Source organism: Perna viridis, chromosome 6, assembly GCF_037379345.1.
Source record: "Perna viridis isolate PV_CMFRI_1.1 ecotype Kerala chromosome 6, ASM3737934v1, whole genome shotgun sequence".
Taxonomy (NCBI): domain Eukaryota; kingdom Metazoa; phylum Mollusca; class Bivalvia; order Mytilida; family Mytilidae; genus Perna; species Perna viridis.
Window position 1 is genome coordinate 11,914,730 of NC_142450.1, and position 23,466 is coordinate 11,938,195.

The 23,466-nt window shown below is 32.0% G+C and overlaps 1 protein-coding gene across 7 annotated transcripts in view; it reads left to right on the top strand.

Moving 5' to 3' along the window:
• Positions 1–23,466, top strand: part of LOC148613669 (cGMP-inhibited 3',5'-cyclic phosphodiesterase 3A-like) — a 136,604-nt gene that overhangs the window by 43,303 nt on the left and 69,835 nt on the right. Inside the window, exon 1 of one of the 7 annotated variants that reach the window (XM_088587157.1) lies at positions 14,895–14,922. The exons of 5 other annotated variants lie outside the window; for them this stretch is intronic. The gene's annotated coding sequence lies outside the window, so the exon portion shown is untranslated. Of the gene's footprint in view, positions 1–14,894; positions 14,923–23,466 lie in introns of those variants that run through there. One more of the 7 variants, XM_088587154.1, reaches the window with a different exon arrangement.

Below are 23,466 nucleotides of genomic sequence, written 5' to 3' on the forward strand. Positions count from 1 at the left end.
TTTACTGGCCCATTGAATTGCTATTTCAGTTCAGGGTTAAGTATTGGATATATTGTAAATCACAGCAGAGATTTCTTGCTGACTTTGTAATTGTTTCAGTTACTTAATAGATTGTAAAATGTTAATCAGAGTGGGAAAGCACCATAGTACTTGAGTTTGTTTCTTTTGGGGTAAAATTCCCATGTAGCAATAGTGAAAAATGCTAAATGCATGTTAAAATTCAATTATACAAGAAAAAGTATTTCCCCATGTTAAACTTTACCTGTTAAATTCTATATCAGTGATCGAATTTAAGGGGAAATAATTGCTAAATAAATGCAAGTTGAAATTCAATTTTGCCAGTAGAAATTATTTGCACTTACTAAAATTTGCCTGTAAAGTCCAGAAATTACAAAAAAAAATCCCTTGAATTTAGCAAGTGTCAATTTTCAGTACTTGCAAAATTTAGCGAGTGGAAACAATTCTGAAATTCAATCCCTGTATTTGTCTTAAAAATTTACGTCAGTAATAACCCAAGAAACTTTAGATTTAGCAAGTGTAAACTTTCAGTAGTTATATTTTGCAAGTGCAAAATTTTCTAAAATTCAAACCCCGAAAAGTAGTTTTTTTCTTGTGAGTAAATGAACAATGCATGTTCTTACCATCTTATAATTTGAATAATTTCTTTTATCTAGTTGTGTTTTGATTGTGCTTTAAGGAGGTAGACCTAGGGTAAGGGACATAACTCTTTCAAATCATTGGAACGTTTGTATTCAGCATTTTACATCAATGTCATGCAAGCATCAAAGTAACTTGGACTGATTTCATTCTGTTTCAATTGATTGCTTGATAGGTTCTGGTGATATTGAATATGATACAACATATCACTGATTTCAAGAGTTGTGTCCCTTACCCTAGGTTTACCTCCTTAATTTCAAGTTTATCTGGTGGGTTCTTACAGTGAATCAATGTCAGGAAAATCTGCCATTGCCTTGTAAACATTAAAAGCTGGGTTTTTCGTACATTGCCTTGTAGGAGAAATATATATTAACCAGTTGTTGACTTCCTCTTAGCATGACATAGCTTCATGTTTCTTCAGAGTTCAATGAAATCTTTTGTGTGCAGGGTTTGATAACGACCTTTACGTTTCAATACTCCAATTAACTACTTAACGGCATTAAAATGCAAATACTCAAAGCTTCTTAAGGCATAGAAACTATTCTTTTAATATTTCCAGAGCACAGTATGACCTATAGCTATGACATTTTCTGGTCACCATGGTAACAATAAGTTTTTTCTGGTAGGTTTGGTTGGACAAACAATTTCTCGAACAGTCCTGTGTGCTATCATACATGTTACAGTAAAACCTGTCTTAAATGTATCCTTTTTGACTAGGCAGTTGGTTTAGTTTAGAGAGTGGGTGGCATATGTCAAATTTTGTTTTCAAAGTATTTTCAACCATTTCATATCACAAGTGCATCCTCTCTCATTGTGTTTGGTTTTGATTGTGCAAAACTTGATTGCCATGTTAGGTAACTTAAACAACATCTTCTAAGCCAGCCATTGAGCCAACCATGGTTGATTAAACGTCATCTTCTAAGCCAGCCATTGAGCCAACCATGGTTGATTAAACGTCATCTTCTAAGCCAGCCATTGAGCCAACCATGGTTGATTAAACATCATCTTCTAAGCCAGCCATTGAGCCAACCATGGATGATTAAAAATATCTTTTTACTATTTTTTAATCAAACATTATATTTAAAAATATCTTTAAGCTATTTGTCATTCGTATGGCATAAACATTTAGACGAATAAAATATACCATTTGCTGTTTGTTTGTTGGGTTTAACATCCGAGCAGCAATATATTCAGACAATATATACCATTTGCCACCCTTATCGTAGGATCTGCCTGGTTTCTACATGGACTATCTCTTTAACTTGATATAAAGGGACTATCAATGGTATGGTTAAAACAGGGTTCTTTTAAGACGGGTTTATCTGTAGTTTATTTGCTTTTGTTCCTACAGTAGTGGATCCAGAGGGGGGGTCCTGGCCCCCCCTTAGAAAATTGCAATTTTTAAAAACTGTTGAAAAATTGCTCAAGATACCCTCAGAATGCAGGATTTGAGGTTTAAAATTTCAAAATTTTCTTGGGGGGGGGGGGGCATGCCCTGAAATCCCCCTAGCAAATTCAGATCACCTTGTGATCCTGTGAAAAAAATTTTTTTGGGGGCCTCCTTACCTAAAACTCTTGATCCACCACTGTCCAAATTAATATAAAGATGTTTTTACTGTTGCCACTTTCTTTAAAGTTGAAGTGTACGTGTATATACATGTAGATGTACAAGAGTAATCAAGGGAACCAAGATTCTAGCGGAAATCAAAAGAATGTAATCCAGGGACAAAGATCAGATATGGAAAACAAGACAAACACGATGAAGAAAACAAAATAACTAAATACGCACAAAGTAACAACTTGGACTCTACTAAAAACTGGGAGCATAGAGCAGGTGCACCGATAGGGTAAGCGTCCTTTGTTTCTAGAAAGACCCACTGAATTGCTGATAAAATGTCAAGTGCAGGTATTCTAAAGAGGAAAGGATATAAACTATCTTTGATTAGGGGGGATGCAAGAGTGAATGCAAGGTAAGAACCTTTGTATTCACCATCCCAATATTGGTATTTGCCATTATGGTTCAAAACAATTTTTGCTTTGGGTGATGTTCTGCAGTTATTAACTATCTAGTCACATATCCATAATTTTAAAGTGGAAGTCCCTTATATGTACTCACATTAATGGTAAAAAAAAGGTTAAGCAACTGTAGATGAGTTCGATGAACTGTTATGAATTTACTACTGCTTCCCAATGTTTCTGAAACATTAAGAGCAGATGTAATGATGTAATATAAGATATGGTATATATGTTAGAACACCGACAAAGGTACAGTGAAGCCTGTTTTAACCAAACCCTTAATAAACCAAAAACCTGTCTAAATCAGACATATTAATGTCCCCTTATTGTCAATTCTAATTCATTTTGAACCTGTGAAATCCAAACACTTGCTTCCATAGAGTGAAAGTTTCTGTTCAATAGAGGTTAAGTTCAGTTAGGTTTTTATTGTATAGAATAATGTTTTAGATGGGTGACATGCAGACTAAAAGATGATTCTAATAGAATAAGATTACCATTCTGCTTAATGCATTTGACACATTAGTAACTGTGTTAGTTATCTTAATGGGACAGCAGTGATTTTGATTTTTTCCGCTTTTTTGTTGTTTTCCAACAGTTCAGATGTTTCATTGAATGATTTTTCCATATCTTCATTGACAGCTAGTTGTTCCTTGATGATTTTTTCCACAATGAGCTGAATGGAATTAATTTTCCCACTATCAGTGTCTGCATGCATGTTGTTTTTTGCATAATATAACTTTAATTTGGAGTTTTCCCATTTTTGCAAAAGGGAATTTAAATATCAATGATAAATATTAGTGACTTGAAATGGTGTACCAAAATTTTACCTGTCTTTGGTATTTTGAATCTATAATTTGATGCTTACCCTACCAGTGCAACTGGTCCATGCTCCCAGTTTTTAGTGGAGTTCAAGTTGCTGATTATTTTTGTTACTTTAACCTTAAACCCACCAAATTCAGTTTTATCTTTTACTCAGTAACCGTTAGCGACCATAAAACTGGCCTTAGTTTGTCATATGGATCTTGCTCATATTAAGATTGTGTAAGAAATTTACACTTTGCAAGAGTTATTGTTCTTGATTTGGTTTGATTTGGTTGATTTTAGTGGGAGATAAATATATGGTTTTCTCATTAGTACAGATCGAAATACAGAAAGGAATATTGTTACTCAAAAGTACAGTATATATAGACATCATTTGTTTGGTAGATTTTTCTTCACCATGAATCACCTATACATTAGGCAGTGTCTGAATTTTGTATGGACTAATAATCAAAATGAACTATCAAAATGGAAAGTCCATTCAATTCATATCAGTATCATAGTGAAAACCGAAAAGTGAGAATCTACCAGAAAGGTTCTGACTTGGTACAGGCATATCCAATAGAAATCATGGGTCAAACAAAGTTTTTTTTTTTTTAGCATGATTAGACATTGAAGCAATGTCAAGATTATAATTTAGCTATTTGGCAAGAGAAAGAGAAATTTCTCAAAGGTGTCTCAGGATGTCTTCTAATCTTTTGTATTTCTCATCTTTTTTGTAATGCTTTGCTTTATATCTTGTGAACAAGTATAACTGGATGTATTCCCAATAGATATGGCAAATTTGCATCCATCTATTTAGATCCAAAGTTTTTAATACAGTAGAAATGTACATTTTTGATAAGATTTATTCCCTAAGTTTCAAATGTTATTCAAAATTTCCATCTACTTGTAATTTACCGATCATAAAGGAACATGTCTCTTAAAAAATAGGAAAAAGGATAAGTACTCTTTGATCTGAAATAAGATATAAAATTAAGAAACCAACCAGTTTACTCTAGACGTCTGGAATTTTACAAAAGTCAGCTAATTAACTTCTAAACCTATTTGAAGTGATAGTGTCTGTTCTAGAGGACATAATCTGAAGCTTTATAAGGTGACATGTTCCACAGATCTTGCCTACTTATTAAATTATACTGTTTGCTATTTAGTATCTTGGTTGAGCTCATTTTTGAGAACTTGTCAAACCTAGTTCTTCTGTTGATACCTTATAAACCTTTAGAAATATAGCTACTGTATATAAAAATCCTGCAGGTCACTGAAGTTATGTATACATGTACTAGCATTGTTTGAAAATACTGTATAGTGGGAAACTTTTTATGAGGTTCTGATACTCACTTTATATTAGAGGTTTTTTTGGAATTGTGTAAATAAAAGCTCGCCAAATTTCATATAATTTTTGGTCAAACATTAATTATTACAGAATGGGAGTCAGTATTGTAAAAAAAACGATTTCTATTCAGGTGATATAGTTCAGACATGATTTTGTTATACCTTTTAGCGGAATTCTGCTACTTCAAATCCGGAATTTAACTTTATGATTCCTTTTTTTACTGTATATTTACTTTCAATTTTGTCAATTTTCGCTTTGTTTGTAGACCTCGTAAAATCTTGTTTGATATTAGACTTTTTTACTAAATATTTGTAATGGAGTAAATGCGGTTACAGCTAGCCTACATATATATGTGATATGATTGGATGTACAGTTTTTTTAAAGAACTTGGTGATTTTAGCATTCCCCCCCCCCCCCACACACACACAAAAAAAAAAAAAGCCTTGTAATGTAATGTTTTTTATTTTCCTTTATACAAAGTGAAGATGGTGTTAACGAACAGTCTCACAGATTGAAAACTTACATTCAATAACATTCATCCCTGTTTAAACTCTTAATCTGTAGGGGTATAATCCTGGGATGCCAAATTTAAATTTGTATTGATGATTTTCCAAGCTATTAGTTATATCCCGTCAGATCTTTCTGGTAGAGCTAACAATTACGTCGCTGAAAACCCAGATTCAAAATTTAAACCAACAGCATTGATATGCATACTGTCACAAAAAATGAGATTGTAAAATTCTTTGTTCGGAAATTGAATTGGCTGTGTTACTTGTGAAATATTTCAGAAAAAAAATGTTTAATTGCGTTTTTAGTTGATAATAAATGGACCCCATGTGAAAATGATGGTTGATTTAATACATGTAATTGATAATTGTCAAAAGGATGAATTTTCAATTTATTTGAATAAAAAAGCATAAATACCAGCAAGAGAAATACTGTGAATGTTGAATGTTCTCCATTTTCTATTTGTTTATTTTCACATTTTTTGTCTATTTGTTTTTACCTCACAGCAAGTATCATAAAGAATTTCCTCAATAAAAAATGAAAAATGGTTCTTTAAGCCTCAATTTATGCTGCTGTGAAACACATATAAGCCAAATCCAACAGGTTAGGGAACATTATTTAAAGGATCCATGCTGTTTGACAAATGACCTCACAGGTTGAATGCTTATGTAATATGAATTTTTTTCTATAGCAGATTGTCTTACTTATCACATTTTAAATATCAGTATTTTAAAACAGTTTTATAGTCACACCTGTCTTAACAATTCACCTGTATTCAGCAATAACCTGTATTAAAAGACACTGATCAGGGTTCAACACTAACAGTAGTCTGGTAGTCCTGTGCCTACTTAATTTCTAGGAGGACTACCTTGAAATATCAATGGGTAGTCCTTTGGGCTACCTCAATTAGTTCTTAAAATTTTATTAGTCCTAAGAACAGGACCACAAAATAATTTTGAGGACTACCTAATTATCTATCACATGGTCCTGTGGCTGTGGGCTACCTGTCATGAAACTTTAGTGTCAAACCCTGCTGATTATATCATCCCCATGTAATGCATTCTTTGTAAAATTAACCTGTATATTAAGACCACTTGTCTTATGTGACCAAGAGTTTGTTCTCCTTGCACTTGGCTGCTTTACATAGGTTTTACTTTGTGTGGTCATATTAATACCTGTAAATTATAGCCAGTTGTCTTCAACATCTTTTATTTCTAAATGCTCTTTATTGACAATGTGTGTTATACACAGTGGTTGGGAAGGGAAGTTTTGAGAAGGGGCCATTTTCAGTATTTTTTTAAAAATATGTATAATCTGAAGGCTATTTGTTAAGAAACCATATGTTTTTTTTTAGAAGAAGGAACCATTTCCAGCCAGAAAGGGTAAATGGCCCATGGCCCTCCTTGCCTTCCCAACCCTTGCTGGTATAAATTTGGACCTGTAAATTATTAAGAATCAAAGAACCAATTCTGAAACTCCATTGCTATTATTATTTACTTGACTGTAAGTAAGAGCTGTCTTTGTACTTCTTCGTAATTGTTATATTTTACAGAGCAAAAATGATGGAAAAAAAGTTTAAATTATTAATGACAGTGCAAAGGAAAAATCTGATTTTCATAACTTGAGCAGCTGTAGTTTGTGAGACTTTGATGGTAGTTCATGTAAGATTAACTCTCTTAATATAGGGTGATTAATTCAAGCTTATGGATAAATGTTTCAGAGAGTGAACTTACTGTTAAAACATCCAAATTTAAGATTTAGGTACTGCTCTGCATTAAAACCAGGCAGGAGTTTATGAAAAGTTATTCACACATACCTTAATCTAAGAAATTATAAAAATCTTTTGATTGGAAATCCTTCAGCAGGCCTTATAGTAACTGTGTTCAACAATAACATTGCCAAAAGTTGGTCACTTGAGATTTTAACACTTGAAGTGTTTGGTTACGTTCTACTATAGAAAATTATGGAAGAATTTTCCCCAAGAATTTTTACACTTTAATCAGTAAAAAATAATTTCTGGATTTATAGCAGATCCAAGTTAATGAAAGCAGGAAGAGTTGATATCAGGACATAACAAATATATTTGAAGTTTCAATATGATGAATCACCCCTACCTGATTTTTAGATAGACCCATACTTACATGTCAGGCTCTGTAAGCATCAGGCAGTGGAGAAAACATGGTATGAAACAACCCACCATTTTGAAAGTTTGACTTTTTGCGCCATCAGAATCAAGGAGGAAAAAATAGACTTTACAGATCATTTTGGTGAACCAAGCACTGGTACATCTGTATTAATTTCACAGAAATGCACTGAAAATGAATATTTCTAGGGCAGATAACTCTGTCAAAAAATATAATTTTTCAAACATTCTATTGAAAATTCCTAAGCAAATCAAGTGATGCTTTGATCAAATAATGGTCTTTTCAAACTTGAGTGAAGTTATATCATCAAGATTGGTTGGTTTTTAATAGACATGTATGTCTCTGATTTTTACCATTTTGCCTGATTTTTACAAAAACTGACACTAAAAGATTTGAAGTTATACATGCTGTCACAAAAAAAATAAATAATTTTATCTTTTTGTAAGAAGTTAACTTTGAGGGATTAGTAGTTTTGTGTGTTAACTGTTGCAGCAAATGGCTAATTATCTTTCAGTTCGTTAGAAATAAGGCCTTTTATCAATAAATGCAGAGAAAATTGAAGTTTAGAATCACCTGATTGAGGAAAAAACATGTTTGAAGAAGGTTATTTCCATATTGATGCTTATAAATATATCTCATGTGATCTTAGTTGGGCTATTAACTACAAGTCTTTATAAAATTCATGCAAATCGGGATAATTCTTTGAAATGCGCTGTCAAAAACTTTTGGATCTGACAATGTACTTTTCACTCAAAGAAGTCTCTAATTTCAAAGTTGTATCAATGGATTTTTTATTGGAATATTGGAAAATAAAACTTTTTGACATTCACCTTCTTGAAATGTTCACTTGCAGGCATTACAAGGAAATAGTAACACAATTTACCAAAATGATATGTAAAAACCTTGTCTTATTTTATGATATTGATGGACCCAATGATTTTAATAGCACTTTCTAAAAGTATGTGGTTGTTTATTTCATAATTCATTTCACCCGCTGCCTGATTCCTAGAGAGATCGAGTCATTTAAATGGTTTATTAATGGTAATAGAAGTACTAGTACAAATGTGCTGAATTTTAAAGCTAGTAGGTTAAAGAATTTATTCTTGCAAAATATTTTCATATGAATTTCACTTGAATTGAACCAATAAATTTTGTGATGAGTTCATGTCAAGGTCATCTTAATGGAGACTTCATATAAATTTTCACATGTAATTCTCAGGCCATGAATTTCACATGAAAATATTAATTCCATGTTAAGTTCATGTAAATTTTATGTTGAGCTTGAATCATATGAAAATGATTTTATGTTTTCAATTTCTGCCTGTGAATGAAAGTTTGTTTAATGTCATAAAAATCTAAAAAAGTAACCGACCATCAGATTAATAGAAAACCACCCTAGATGTTGGATGAAAGGAATTATATTCATATTTTAAAATGGTTAGTTCAGAAAAGTGCTTTTATTGTGCTTAAAAAATGCTGTAGTTTTGTGCAACAAAAAGGTCGTATTTTCTTTATTTACATGCTTTAGTATGTTATATACCTATTTTGTATAGGATTGGCAGTATGTAGGTGTCTGTAATGCCAGTTGTCTTGTTTTAATCGCCACTCCACCACAAACTAAGTTCAGAGGTATCTAGGAATCACTTTGTCTGTCTGTCTGTCTGTTCTTCTTTCCTCATTTCTTGTCAATGTAGGTTTAGCAGTATTGTGTAGATATATGTCGAGAGATATTTACAAGTTTTATATTATTATCATGGGAGGCATTGTCCAATGAAATTACAGGATTGGAAATATCTTTAAACGAACTTTCTCACTGTGATTTTACTTACATGTTATTTTCATTTTATTTTCTATTGTTGTTAACGAAATATAGTTTGATTGATTGATTCATTCATTATGGTTTAAAGTTGTATGGCAGATATTTATTTCATGCATTTCAGGCCAAGTGACGAAATTTTGACTCGCAGAGAGAATTGTTAACATTTATTTTTTTGTACATTTTTAGCCACATTAAAGGACTGATCTAATTTGCTGTTATTTACACATATACCAGGGGATTTATTTCCCACGTCCTTCGTCATGCATTCTATGATCTCCTACATAAATTAACAACTGACGTTTATACACTCGGTCCATATCGCAAGCTGTTTTGGTGATTCAACATATATTTGTAAATTTAGCTATTTAGTAGGAGTTTATTTTGTCCACATTTGGCAGTTTATTCGAGGTTTATAGTCCTTTTGATGTTTGTATGTACAAGTTTGTACACTAGTTACAATAAAGGGAAAAAGCAAAATCACCAGATACACAAAAAACTCTAGGCAATTAAAGTCAAAAGGCAATAATTCTGGGTAAAAACTGGAATTTGGAAACAACCATTATGACTTGCTACATATGTACAGGCTCTTCCATAGGAATTGGTGGGTTAAACCATGTTTTATAGGAAACTCACTTCCATTATGGAATTTGTTGCCTTTTTTCCAATTTCCATTGTTAAGTGAGGAAATGGAGATTATCTTTATGATACATTTGGTTACATGGGATACATATAGTGGCCAATTTGAGTGAAAAAGTTATTTAATCCAAGCCTATAGGCCGAAATATTTTCATGACAGGCTAAAAAAAAAAACTAAGGGGGATTTTAACATCCTTGACTACCCTGTTGGATCTCGCATGGACGGTTTTTTCATGACAGGATAGTCAAGAACATTAAGTCATAATTTTTTTTAAGGGCAGTTGGGAAGGGAAGGAGGGGTTAGACGGAGGTAATTTGGACAAAACTTTGTCAACTGTGATATTATTGCTTAAAGTTGTTGTGAACAGTTTTTGAGTTAATTGATATCCTCAAATTACTGGTAGGTCTGTCTTACACTAAAATGTATAAATTATTTGCCTCTTTAAGAGGATGTATATGCAAAAACCAGGCATTGGGTTGCTTGTGACAGATTTTGTTTCCAAAAAATGTTCATCCATATCATATCACAAAGGCATCCTTTCTCAAAGTTGAAAGTTTGTTTTTGGTTAACTGCAATGGTTAAAGAGAAGTAAATTACATAGAAGGTATTGGAATTCAATGGAAAAAGGGAGGTAACTCTTTTGTTTTGAGCAAAATTTTGTGCTATTGAACATGTATATTATATAAATATTTCAGAGGATAAAGAAATTTCAAGTGATAAAATATACCATGTGCCATTCACCTTTTTTTTTAACTGGACAGTCTCTTAAAATAAAATGTTCCTTCAGTTGTAGAATTTACCCATTGAACTCTGTACTTTGTCTAAGGCTGTGCAACTAAGGCATGAGCTCTGTAAATAGACTAATAAGATACAAAAAAAAATTTAAACATAAAAAAACTAAATAGTATTTTCAATTTTTAAGATATCATCGTTTAAAATGTTTTTGATTGACCTATAATGATTTCCTAAGGTATCTTCCACTTCATTAAGTTGTCTAAAAGAATTATATCTTCTTCTTGTCATTAGCGCTATTTCTCTGTGCTGTAATGTGCATTGATTGGGATTTTACTTGAATCCTCTTCTGAATACTTGCGCTATAGACATGATCATATAATCAAGTTAATGTGTTTGAGTGCATTACAATTGTTATCTGCAATAAAATGTGCATTTAAAACTTTTAAGATGAGAGAAATTTATTGAAGTGATGTTAGAAAAGTCTTGTCAAATGTTATCTTTCATGAATTTCGCTAATTTAAACTTGTCTGTTTTAACATGGTGAACTTCTTTGTAAACAAGGGGTGTTATAGAAGGAAGACCATCTGATGATATGGGTGTTTTTGGTGCAGCGAAGGATATTTTTAGCATGAAACATTGGGTTTATGTGATCCTGATAAGCTGCAGTGGTTGGATTTGTAATGGTCTAGAATTCTGAGGGAAATTGAAATCCTTCCAAAGGAAGTTTTAATACCTGGTGTTTAAAGACTTCCTTTTGAAAATGACTTTATAAAATGCAGTTTTTTCTTCCAAAACGTAAAAAAAATGTAATAGCTACATGTTAGTTTTAAATTGTGCTGACACATTCCCGTGAAAGCTGAAAATTTTTGAAATTTTTTTATTAGTTTCAGAATTGTGGCCTTTGTTATGAATATTTTGAAATTGTTAAAAACTTGGGAATTTGAATATAAATTTAGGCATGTATTGATGCTAAGTCATCTTAAGTACATGTATTTGCGGCAATAAATGTTGAATTTAAAATAACTTTTGTCAACATATGCAGAGATAATGGAAGTTGAAAATCACCTGATATAAGAGAGAAAAAAAAACATGTTTTTTTTTTTATTTTAATGCTTGTAAAGCTGTACACATATCATGGTATTGCATGTATCTACAAGTCTTCGTAAAAATCAGGCAGTATGAGATAAATCTGAAGCATGCATGTCAAAAACCAATCGGTGTGTTGATACAATTCTGGTAATAGAAACTGCTGTTTGATCTCTGGATCACTGGATATGTTTGAACATTTTTTGTTGGGATACTGGAAAATAAAAGTTCATTATAAACAAGATTGTGAATGTTTCTCTTTGCAGTGGCCAGTAGTCTGTTGCTACTAAGATTCTGTTGGGCTTTCTACTTTTTATAGAATAGTCCCTAATGGTCAATACTCAGTGTTCTGATTCCTATTTCCCGTTACCCGGGCAAATGAAATTTGGATCAGGGAAAGTTAGTTATTTTGTTACACTTTTCCGTGGCAAGTTGAAAACTTCATTTGCTGTAAGGATTTGTTTTGTTAGGAAAGCAGTCATTGACTGTGGTGAAGTTGATTTCATATGGATTTTTTCCGAGGTAACCTCAATTTCTGAAAAATCCTAGAACACTGATACTAGAATTCTTCATTTGCAACTTTGCCACCCTTTAAAAACTAAAAACTATTAAGCTTATTTTGCTTCATTGCTACATTCCATTCCAAATATGATGTTTAACTATGTTTCAACTATGTCTATAGCATTTCTAGAAAAGCAGAGGACGCTTACCCTACCGGTACACCTGGTCCATGCTCCCAGTTTTTAGTGGAGTCTGTGTTGCTCATTTGCTTTTGTTACTTTTTATGTATGATTTTAGTTACTTTATGTTCTTTGTTGTGTATGCCTGTTTTCCATGCTTGGTCTTTGTCCCTGGTTTACATTCTTTTTATTACCGCTATAACCTTGGTTCCCTTGATTACTCTTTCAAGAATTTCATATATACCATCTTGGAAGAACTAATGCTTCAGGAAAACCCACTAAACTTAAAAAGGGTCAGAGCCAATACTTTTTCTGCATACAGATAAGATTATATCCCTCATATGACAGAGCAAAAAAAAAGATAATTGTGACCTGAGTGTTCAGTACAATTTAATTTTAGTTATCTCATTTTCAGTAATACCAAAATTTCTATGGATGATTCAATTAAAAAACAATTTCTAACAAAATGTAATTACATTATATTGCGAATTTCCATAAAATGATAAATTATGGAGGGGATTTTATGTTCTGAACAATTCTATTGAGTAATTAGGTGATTAACAAACACTAATAAAATTAAAAGAACAGGAATAAAATTTCACTTACATTGCTGTAAACACTATTGAACTGATCTGCATAAATGTAGGTGAATATTTTCTGTTTATACGACCTCCAGGGAAGTTGAGAGAGATGATATCAATTAATTCATAGTTTATTGAAGTCATAGGCTTGGCCTCAGTGGATTTTTCGTACCTGTTCCAAGGGGGGACCTTCCCAGTATTTAGGCTAATGGAAATTGATCACAACTGTCTCAATTTACAGAATTGTGTTAAGTAAGAAATTAGGAGATTTTAGATATATATGATTTAAAAATCTATTTTTCAATCTACATTGTGAATGTGTTAATTTGATGGTGTTATGGTATACTGTGCATTAATACTAATTTAACTGAAAACGTGAAATAGCTTGTCTCTGTTATATCAACAGACTTTTCATTGTTATACATGTATATGACCTGCTTTCTGATGTCTTGTTTTTCACTTGAAGCTGCAGGTCCAACAATCAGTCTCCTGTAATGTTATCCAGATCTAGGTGTTGATTGGTTGCTTTTTATATGATTTTTTTTTTTTTTTTTTTTTTCATGTGTGTCTCATCTGAATATAGCTGAAATATTGCTGCTCGGACGTTAAACCCCAACAATCAATCAATCATTTTTTCATGTGAATTTGATGTACGTGTACATGTACATGTATCATGTATGATGCCAGTACTTGCTGTTGAACACTTTTATCATTGAATTACATTTATGAAAAATAAAAGGCAAAAATTCAACTTTTTATCATCAATTATGATAATGTCAAGTTAGGCCAAATTAAAAACAATGCATGTTTCCTGGCTATTAGACTAAAATAATGTGTGTGTTTAATGTCATACAAAATGGGTAGGTAGGGTTTTTTTCCCTTTTTATTTTTTTTGGTCAAAGAAATGCATGCCCATGTTTGTTTGGTTTAGTTCACAACATTTTTTCCATATTCTGTTTTTAAAGTACAGAAGACTAATTTGAAAGCAACAGATCCAAGTTTTTACTTCTAAACAAATGTAAAGGGAGTACCAAGCCCTGGCCTTTTTCCAGAAGTTCAGTGTTTCCTCCCAAAAGTTGTTAAAAAATGTTAGGTCAGGAATTTGGAATAGGTTGGGAAAGTGGGAAAACAGGAAGAGATAATTTTTTGTTTGGCCGAACCGTTGTCGTTGGTCAATTTTCAATAAGCACTGTTAAAATCAGAATGTGATTTCTCCTCAGACTCAATTTAAAAAAAATAGAAACAGTGATAATAAAAATAGAAATACCTAATTGACTTACCAAATTTTTATACCCCTGCTCGTAGGAGAGGGGTATACTGTTTTACCTGTGTCCTTCATTCTGTAACACAATTTTTTGGTAACAAAATTTTCAGCTACTGTAAATTCCAGGCTTTTATTATTTTATACAAAGCTTGATATGGGTAAACTCAACTGTGGAATATGTTACTGTCCTTTTATTGCGGAAAAAAACAGGAGTTTTCCTTATTTTATGATGGAAAGCAGGGGTATCACTAGTGAACCTTTGCTGAAAGATTTCTGGTTTTAAAGGTGAAATAGGAAACAAATATTTTGTTTTTTTGGATTTTTTAGTATTGAAAACTGATGTCCATTACAGCCAAAGTGATAATAAACTTAAGAAGTGTGTCATATTTCACATTTGAAGGTTGATATTTTTTCTAAAACAGACGTCAACAATGTTTGGTGGTTGACTTTTCTATATATTAGCAGTTGGATCCTAACAAAGCTGTTTATGGATAATTTATATGATAAACATGACTACATAAATGTGATTATTCTCTAGATCTGAAGATATTGTGCTGGGCTTTCGTCAAGTTAAGTATTTTATTGTATGTATTCTTTCTTATATTTTTCAGGTAAGAATTTTGAAGTTAGAAAGTTCAGTTAAGGTAAGTTTTGGTTTAGATTTGGAGGGGTGGGGTGTTTACTTTAACAGTGTTCTAGGATTCCCTTCTGACATTCGGGCCATGTGCAACTTCGATGTTGGAAAGTTGTTCATTATGCTTCAACTGCCCTTTTGTAAGCAGAAAATTTGAATTTCTGAAAGAATTTGTTCAGTTTGAAAAATAGACTTTTTTGTTTTGTTTTGAGTTTTCTTGTAGAAACTTAAGATAAAATATAAATCCTAGAGTACTATTGTTGTGTATTGCTAATATAAATTCCAAAGTGAGGAATATAGGTTGCAACACCTCAGAAACTGCTTGATGAATTTTGTTTAGAATTTGTAAGATTGTTAGTAACCATTTGTAGTCAATCATATTGCACTGCCATTCTGATTTGACAAATTTTACAGGAGATATGGAGCTTTTGCTTTTCAACTGCTTTTTTTGTGGCGGCAGGGATTATATGGTTATGGGTTACTTTATTTAATGTGGGTACTTATTGTTGTCAACTTTAGTAAGGTTGTAGAGTCTTGAATTTGTTGATTTTAGAAAAACCTTCAAGTTTTAAAATTTTACAATTAGTTCGCTATTTTAAGGAGGTACACCTAGGGTTAAGGACATAACTTGTGAAATCAGTGATATGTTTGTTTCATATTCAATTCCACCAAAGCATATCAAGCTTTAATTTGATACAGAATGAAATCAGTCCAAGTTACGTTGATGCTTACATGAGATTGATGTAAAATGCTGAATACAAATGTTCCAATGATTTGTTAAGAGTTGTGTCTGTTACTTTAGGTCTATCTCCTTAACTTTTCTTTTCGTGAATTACTAAACCTTGAAACCACAAAACCATGTAAATAAATAAAATACTGTATAGATGGAACAATAGAATGTGGTATGCTTAAGTATGTATGTAAATATCTAAGGATTCACTTATCATTTTTTTTGGTTTTTAGCTTGATTTGATTTTTTAAAGTTATTTTTCTGAAGTTGTCTTTATTCTACAACATTGAACTTGAATTAATACATTGCTTGTAACTGAAAAACAGTGAATCTTAACAAGTTGCTAATTGGAAAATTTGATGAAATTCTTCTAATGATTTTTTTTCTTTCTATTCAGCTACTTATGTACATGCTATCTCAAATTAACAGTCATTGGTCTCAGGATCCCTGCACCATAAACTTAAAGTCTGAAGTCTTCAAAGTCTGTAATCGTCAAATATTCTATGGTACTGATTTGGCTTGCTTTCAACATATGTATGCAATATCATGTACCAGACAATCATAGAAACCAGCAGTTTTTAAGTGGTTAAAATCTCATCATGATTTCAATAAGTTATTTATTTATTGAAACAGTTTGTGAATTTGATAGATATTTCCACTACACAATTAAACTCACTTTCGATCTTTGATGCTGACATTCACTTTCACCTCTAAGGCAAATTTATGGATTTCAATGAAACTTGATACAGAGATAGTTAATTACATGAAGTTGTGCATATACCAAGTTCTTGTTTTTTGTTTTCAATTTAATGCTCTGATATATGTTCCTACCTAGACAACTATTTCTCTTTTTAAATGACACCGAGGCAAGTAATCTGTTAAAATTCATTTCAATTGCTGACAATAGAATTGTTGCTTTTAGTCTAGAATTATTGTTACTAATCTCTGCCATCTCAAATTTAAAGGTACGCAAATGACGCAGATTTAAAAAAAAAAAGAAATCAGTTGTTAGGCAATAACTATTGTTGCTAAGGCGATTCATTCTTTTTTCGAGTTAATTTCTTGAAGGGCTTGTTTGTAAAGGGTTTAAGATTAAAGTAATGATGGTAATTTAAGTAGGTGTTCTGACAATTGGGGTCATTCAAACAATATAAACAATGAGGGTGTCATGGCGACAGGAAATTAGAAACTGGTTAGGTAGAATACAATTGAGCTCATAGTGTAGGATGTTATTCAAAAGAAATGCAAACTTCTTGTGTAACAGTCATTATTGTCTCTTTAACAAGGTATTATTTGAATTAGGAATTATCTGGGATTTTAGAAAATAAGTAAACAAAAATAACATAAAACTTTCCCCTACTGAAGGGGTTAGTCATGCCATCATGACTAAGGGGTTTAGTAACTTTTCTGTACCTATTGATATCCAACTAACTTCAGGGGCGGATCCTGGATTTTAGATTAGGGGGCACATAGTTCAAATTTTGAGGTTAAATTTGTGAAATATTCTTCTAGAGTGGGTACAATGTAGATATCCTTTGTGGTAAAATTAGCGAAAAATTAAAGTTTCAACATAAAACTGCCTAAACCTACCCCTGACAACCCATGCTTTGCAAATGTTAGGGGGGCGCATGCCCGCCACAACCTCACCTGAATCCGCCTCTGAACTTTACCTCTTAGCCATGCTATAATTTACTTCCAAGTATTAGTTATGTCTCTCTAGAAATTTCAGATGAAGAAACTGATAACTATAAGTAAACCAAGAAGTAGAGTTTAGGTTACATCTGACTTTTTACTCATTAAAGTTAAGTTGCTGTCTTTGTAAGAATCAAGCAAAATCTTAAAAAAGTGATACTCCCCAAAAAAGGCTGCATATTTTTATTTTTGTAGTTAAGTTGTTTTATGGGTCTATATTATGAAATGTGTAATTATTCATTAAAATCTGCCTACTCTTGCAAGATAATCAACATTGAATATCCATTAGACTCTATTGTATTTGAGTGTCATTTACAGAGTTATCTCCCTTAATTTTGAAATGTGCATTCTATATAAATTTTATCTCCTAAGAACATGGGCAATATGAAAAACTGAATGTTAATTTCTGTTTACTATGGCAATTCAAACAAAATATAAAAAAAAAATTTGTAGGCTATTTATCCAAGTGGACCATGGGTTTGAAACTCTGACAAGCCAGGACCCCTTTTGAAAATACATTTGAATTTTAGTTCAAAAGGGAGAACATTTTTGGAAACAGTTACAAATGACTGATGGTTATCTGAATGGAAGTACTTGTAGGAGGTCAGTTGGTGCATCACACCCCCTCGTCGTGTAGGAAGGAGAATACATGTTATAAATTTTAAATGTTTCTGAATGTATTGGTCTATTCCCAAATATTATTTCAGCATTTTATACATGGTAGTCATGATTTATTCCATACTGATTTATACAACCATGCTAATTATAGTTGAAATAGTTTTGTCCATATCATGTTGTTGCAGCTATTAGGAAAGGATATCTTCTGTAATTGATAACTTATCTTCGCATCACGCTGCGAAAAGTAAATACTTCATAGGATAGTTGAGTGTTGAATTGTTGTAAAAGGGGGAGATTAGATATTGAAATACTTTTTGTAATTTGAACAAAATATTGAATTGTTATATTGGGGTAATCTTGGTACACAATACTGGTAATTTTTTGCTTTTGTTAACTATTGTTGTGAATTCAGAGACCATCAGTATTTGGTTCATGATTTACAATATGAAATATTTATCAAGCCCTTGCATTTAACACAATTGCTTGCTTCCTGTAATTTTAAGAATGTGTTCTGCATCAGGAAGTATTTGAAAGGCAAAGTACATAGTCATACTTTAATGAATGGAATTGTATCTCCTATATAGATACAACCCCACCTTTCATGACCTTAGTTATATGTAACTGTACCTTTAGCCATGCAGAATATTTTGTTTCTCATTTTCTAGAATAAAAAATATTTCTAGAATCAATTAATGCTTTGTTTTTACTGAAATAACTGAATTCCACCAAATTAACAAATATGCCAAAAAAAAGCCAAAAAAAAAAAATTGTTTAGGTTTTTGTACTTTTAATTATACCTGTAATAATTGAATTTATAGCCACAGTTATTTAATTTCGTATAACTCAGCTCCCAATTCATTCTTGATATCTTTGGTGCATTAAAGTCAGATTGCAGTTACTACTAAGACGCTATGGGATCTGTTAAAGTAATAATTGAGCAAGTTTTACATTGAGATAATTGACAAAGAATGATGGAACAATTTTTTCTAATTTACAATATTACATAACTTAGAAATGCATGTTAGTGTTATAATTGTAGTAATTTATAATTCTTGCATATGTTATTGTTCAAAACATTGTGAAAGTAATTAGAAAAAGCTTCAAATTAGTTTAAAAATTTTAATTATAGTTATCCCTCTTTGCTCATTAAACATTTGATCCTTACCATTTTCCTATAAGGTATTATTGATTGTGTATTTAATTTGGTTAATTATTAGATTAATATTTATGTGATGAAATACAGTAGCTGATTGGTCAAGGTTGTGTAATACAGTAGCTGATTGGTCAATGTTGTGTAATACTGTAGCTGATTGGTCAAGGTTGTGTAATACTGTAGCTGATTGGTCAAGGTTGTGTAATACTGTAGCTAATTGGTCGAGGTTGTGTAATACAGTAGCTGATTGGTTGAGGTTGTGTAATACAGTAGCTGATTGGTTGAGGTTGTGTAATACAGTAGCTGATTGGTCAAGGTTGTGTAATACAGTAGCTGATTGGTTGAGGTTGTGTAATACAGTAGCTGATTGGTTGAGGTTGTGTAATACAGTAGCTGATTGGTCAAGGTTGTGTAATACTGTAGGTGATTGGTTGTGGTTGTGTAATACAGTAGCTGATTGGTTGAGGTTGTGTAATACAGTAGCTGATTGGTTGAGGTTGTTTACTCATATTTATGAACTAGGTTCCATTTGGAGTGACTTATGCATTCCTTTCATTTGACAGTTGCTGTCTTTCAGAGTGTTTGTTTATCAGACTTGCTGCAAGTCCATTTTATTTATAATTGATGTAATATTGTAGTACTATTGTTGTGAAAATAATGTAATTATGTGTTGGCCTTCTTATATACTATTTAATGTACTCTCATACCATATAATTAACAAAAGTGTTCTGAGAGCTGCACACAATCATTAAATATAAGGAAGTTGCGGATTTGGGGACTGTTACTGGACTTAATACTACTGTGTAAGTACTATTGTTAGTGGGGTACCAATTTTTGTGGTTTTTTGTGGGATGGCCAAACCATGAAATTTGGTTCCCAAGGAAAATGAGATTTCCATTGAAGTGTGTACTGAAAACCCCCAAACCACCAATTCAAGAATCCACAAGCTTGTGTTTCTTCCGTAATCCACGAAAATTGGAATTCATGAATTAAAATACTTTCATAGTAGTTTTGATAAATAAATGAACTATGCTGCTCCTGAGGCATTCAGTATTATTTTCAATAATATTTCATGTGGAAAAGTTCAAAATGTTGATCAATATTTTTCCTGAATTTTGGCAATACCTATCTATTTTTCAATGTTGAATCTTATTAACTTTAAGGAAGTAGACCTAGGGTAAGGGACATCACTCTTGAAATCAATAATATGTTTGTATCATATTCAATTTCACCAAAGCCTTTCAAGCTTTCATTTGAAACAGAATAAAATCAATCCAAGTTACTTTGATGCTTTCACGAGATTGATGTAAAATGCTGAATTCAAACGTTCCAATTATTTGTTCGAGTTGTGTTCCTTATTCTAGGTCTACCTCCTTAAGTCCCACTTAGACCTCTGTAAACCCATGTTTATTTTTTTTAAATAGTAGAACAGGTATTTTTTGTAGATGTTTGCAACAATATACATGTATTCCTGAATCTATGAATTAATTACCCAAACAATTGTTTGATCACTGTGTAAACACTGCTTGAGGACACTTATCCTACTGGTGCACACCGTCCATGCTCCCAGTTTTTTGTGGAGTCCGAGTTGCTCATTTGTTTTTGTTACTTTGTACGTATGATTTTAGTTACTTTATGTTCTTTGTTGTGTATGTTTGTTTTCCATGTCTGGTCTTCGTCCCTGCATTACATTCTTTCGATTACCGCTATAACCTTGGTTCCCTTGATTACTACTGATCACTGTTTAAACACTGCTTGCTCATAACGTGAAAACTGAGAAATGAAGTACATCTGATCCATAAGATGTTGTTCTAGACAATGAAACATCCTTAGTAATTAACTGAGGAGGTGTACATTGCCTATAAATATCATAAAGTACATTTATTTCCACTGAAATTACTTGATTAACATCAAGTACATTGTAATTTATCTACTTGTATTCACCCCCCCCCCTGAAATAGACTCGATATTGAAGCCAATTTCTTTGAATATTTTTATATTGAAGATTATATCAGCTATTTCTTGTTCATTGTACAATAATATATATTATGTTTAAATTACAACCTCTTAAATTATATACAAACTGTTTTAACTGAGTTTCTAAACCTGTGGTAAACAATTGGTGAATACAAGCTTTGTTATGATGAACTAAACTTGTCTTGTAAATTTTGTATTTAGGATAAACAATTTCTCTGAAGTGGAAAATATTTATAATTGCATAGATTGGTATAGTGATAGTTGTTTTTCACATGAAATTTCCGAAATTGATACAAGTATTATTGGTTCAAACTTGATTCTTAATGTTTAATGCAGATGAGGAGAAAATACATTGTAGTATAATTGCACTAATAGTATACTTAGTCAATCAAGAAGAATGGAAAATCAGCTAAGAATTGTTAACAGAGCAGCTAATATGTAGTTGGCAGATTTAGGTAAACTGCAAAAATAACTGTTGAACGGGATTGGCTGTAAGATGATATATTAAGCTTACAACCTTGAGGAGTTTGAAGTGTTTTAAGTTTTAAATGTGTCTTTTAAGCTTGTCTTTGCTCTTTCAAGACAATATAAAGCATAATGACAAGATTATATGTTTTGTCAAGTGGTGCTTAAATGTCATCTTTAGGCAAAAAAAAAAAAAATAATAATAATATGCCTGTTTCCTGATACCCTACCTACCACTTTGTATTGTGCCTACCCTGAACATTTTGTTGCCCCATAAATGTAGAACATTTTTGAAAAATTTAATTATTTCCTTACCTACTTACTATATTTATTTTCTTGCTGGTTGCAGGAAACAAAGACTATAATATTTTTGGCATTAGGATCAGTGTGAGAGGTTTATGATGATCAACTTTGTCGAGACTATTAACTTGATTTGAGTTCTTACTATGAGTGATATGCTTGAGTCTTACTCATTCTCCAAAGACACTCAAATATGAGTTGTTTTGATCAATATTGTAGATGTAATCATACCCGATCCCAAGAAGTGGGTGTATACTGTTTCACTCTTGTCCATGTTTCTGTCCATAAAAGTCTTTTCCCTCACAGTTTACTCATGAACAACTTAACAGTCACTGAAATTTTAACAGTATGTTCCCATCGGTGCTATATGGTAGGATCCATTTCAGGAAAAATTGTACAGCAACTTCCTGTTTAGCGAGGACTTCGTTTATTTTATTTGTATTGTGGGTATCACTTGTGAGCCGTCCCTCACTGATTTCTTGTTGTAATTCTTAAGTCAGTGTACAGTCAAACCTGTACAAAATCTTACAATAGTGAAACCCATTTAAATTGACCATCTCAGGGAGAGCAAAATCCTGGTCACATTAGGCAGGTGGTCTCCATATACAAGTTGATTTTATGGTAAAATGTACTACATAGGGTTATTGTAATTTTGGCCTTTTTATTGCTGAATACAAGTTGTCATTAAAGCAGATTTGACTGTGATTGGCCTTCAGATTTACCTTTATCTCTCATGTGTATGCGATGAGAGATGCATACAATTGTTACTAATGGTGGCTATTGGCTGCACTATATACATGTACCATGCAGTTAGATAAATTTGTTACTCTCTAATTTAATTTAGACCTATCAATTGTTCCATTCAGTCACTGCATTTTTAATTAGTTTGTAAATAAATGGGCTTATGGTACCACACAATTTTAATACAGTGAATGCTGTCTATACCAAACCCTTAGTTTTTATTAGTGTTTTTTTTTGGTAGCCTAACAAGTAAAAGGATTTTAATGATATTTTGCCAAACCCACAATTGTTTTTTTCAAAATTAAGGGGCTTTAAACACAAAAAGAGGGACATCACATGTATATGACAAATTGACATTATAGACAATGGGAGATAACTCTATCTTGTCTTTAAAAAACAATGTTTAACCCTATTTTGTAAGAAATAAAATGATTGAAACTATTTTGATATAATTATCTTCCCAGAATTTTACAAGTTATACTATTAATTTACATTTACATTGTGCAGACTACAATATTTTATATAATATCAAATTTATAAAGAACTTGGGCTGTAGTTTGGCATATGCATGTGTCAAAGATAAATAGAATGTTTACTCATTCTGTCAAATAAATATGGAAATAAGAAGTTTTTCATGTCCTTGTTAAGGCTACATACAGGTCTTTACATTCCAGTTGCTGTCTTTTAGAATTCCATTCAGCAGAAAGATTGATGAATACAATTCTTAAGTCTTTTGATGTGTGATTTTAAGAATAGAAATGACATGGATTGTTATTGTGCTTTATTATTACCATGGCAACAAAGATATGATTGGATAGTCATCTCTGTAATGTTAAAGTGTTTACCAATCTGTAACTTCCCTGTTAGTTTCCTCAATC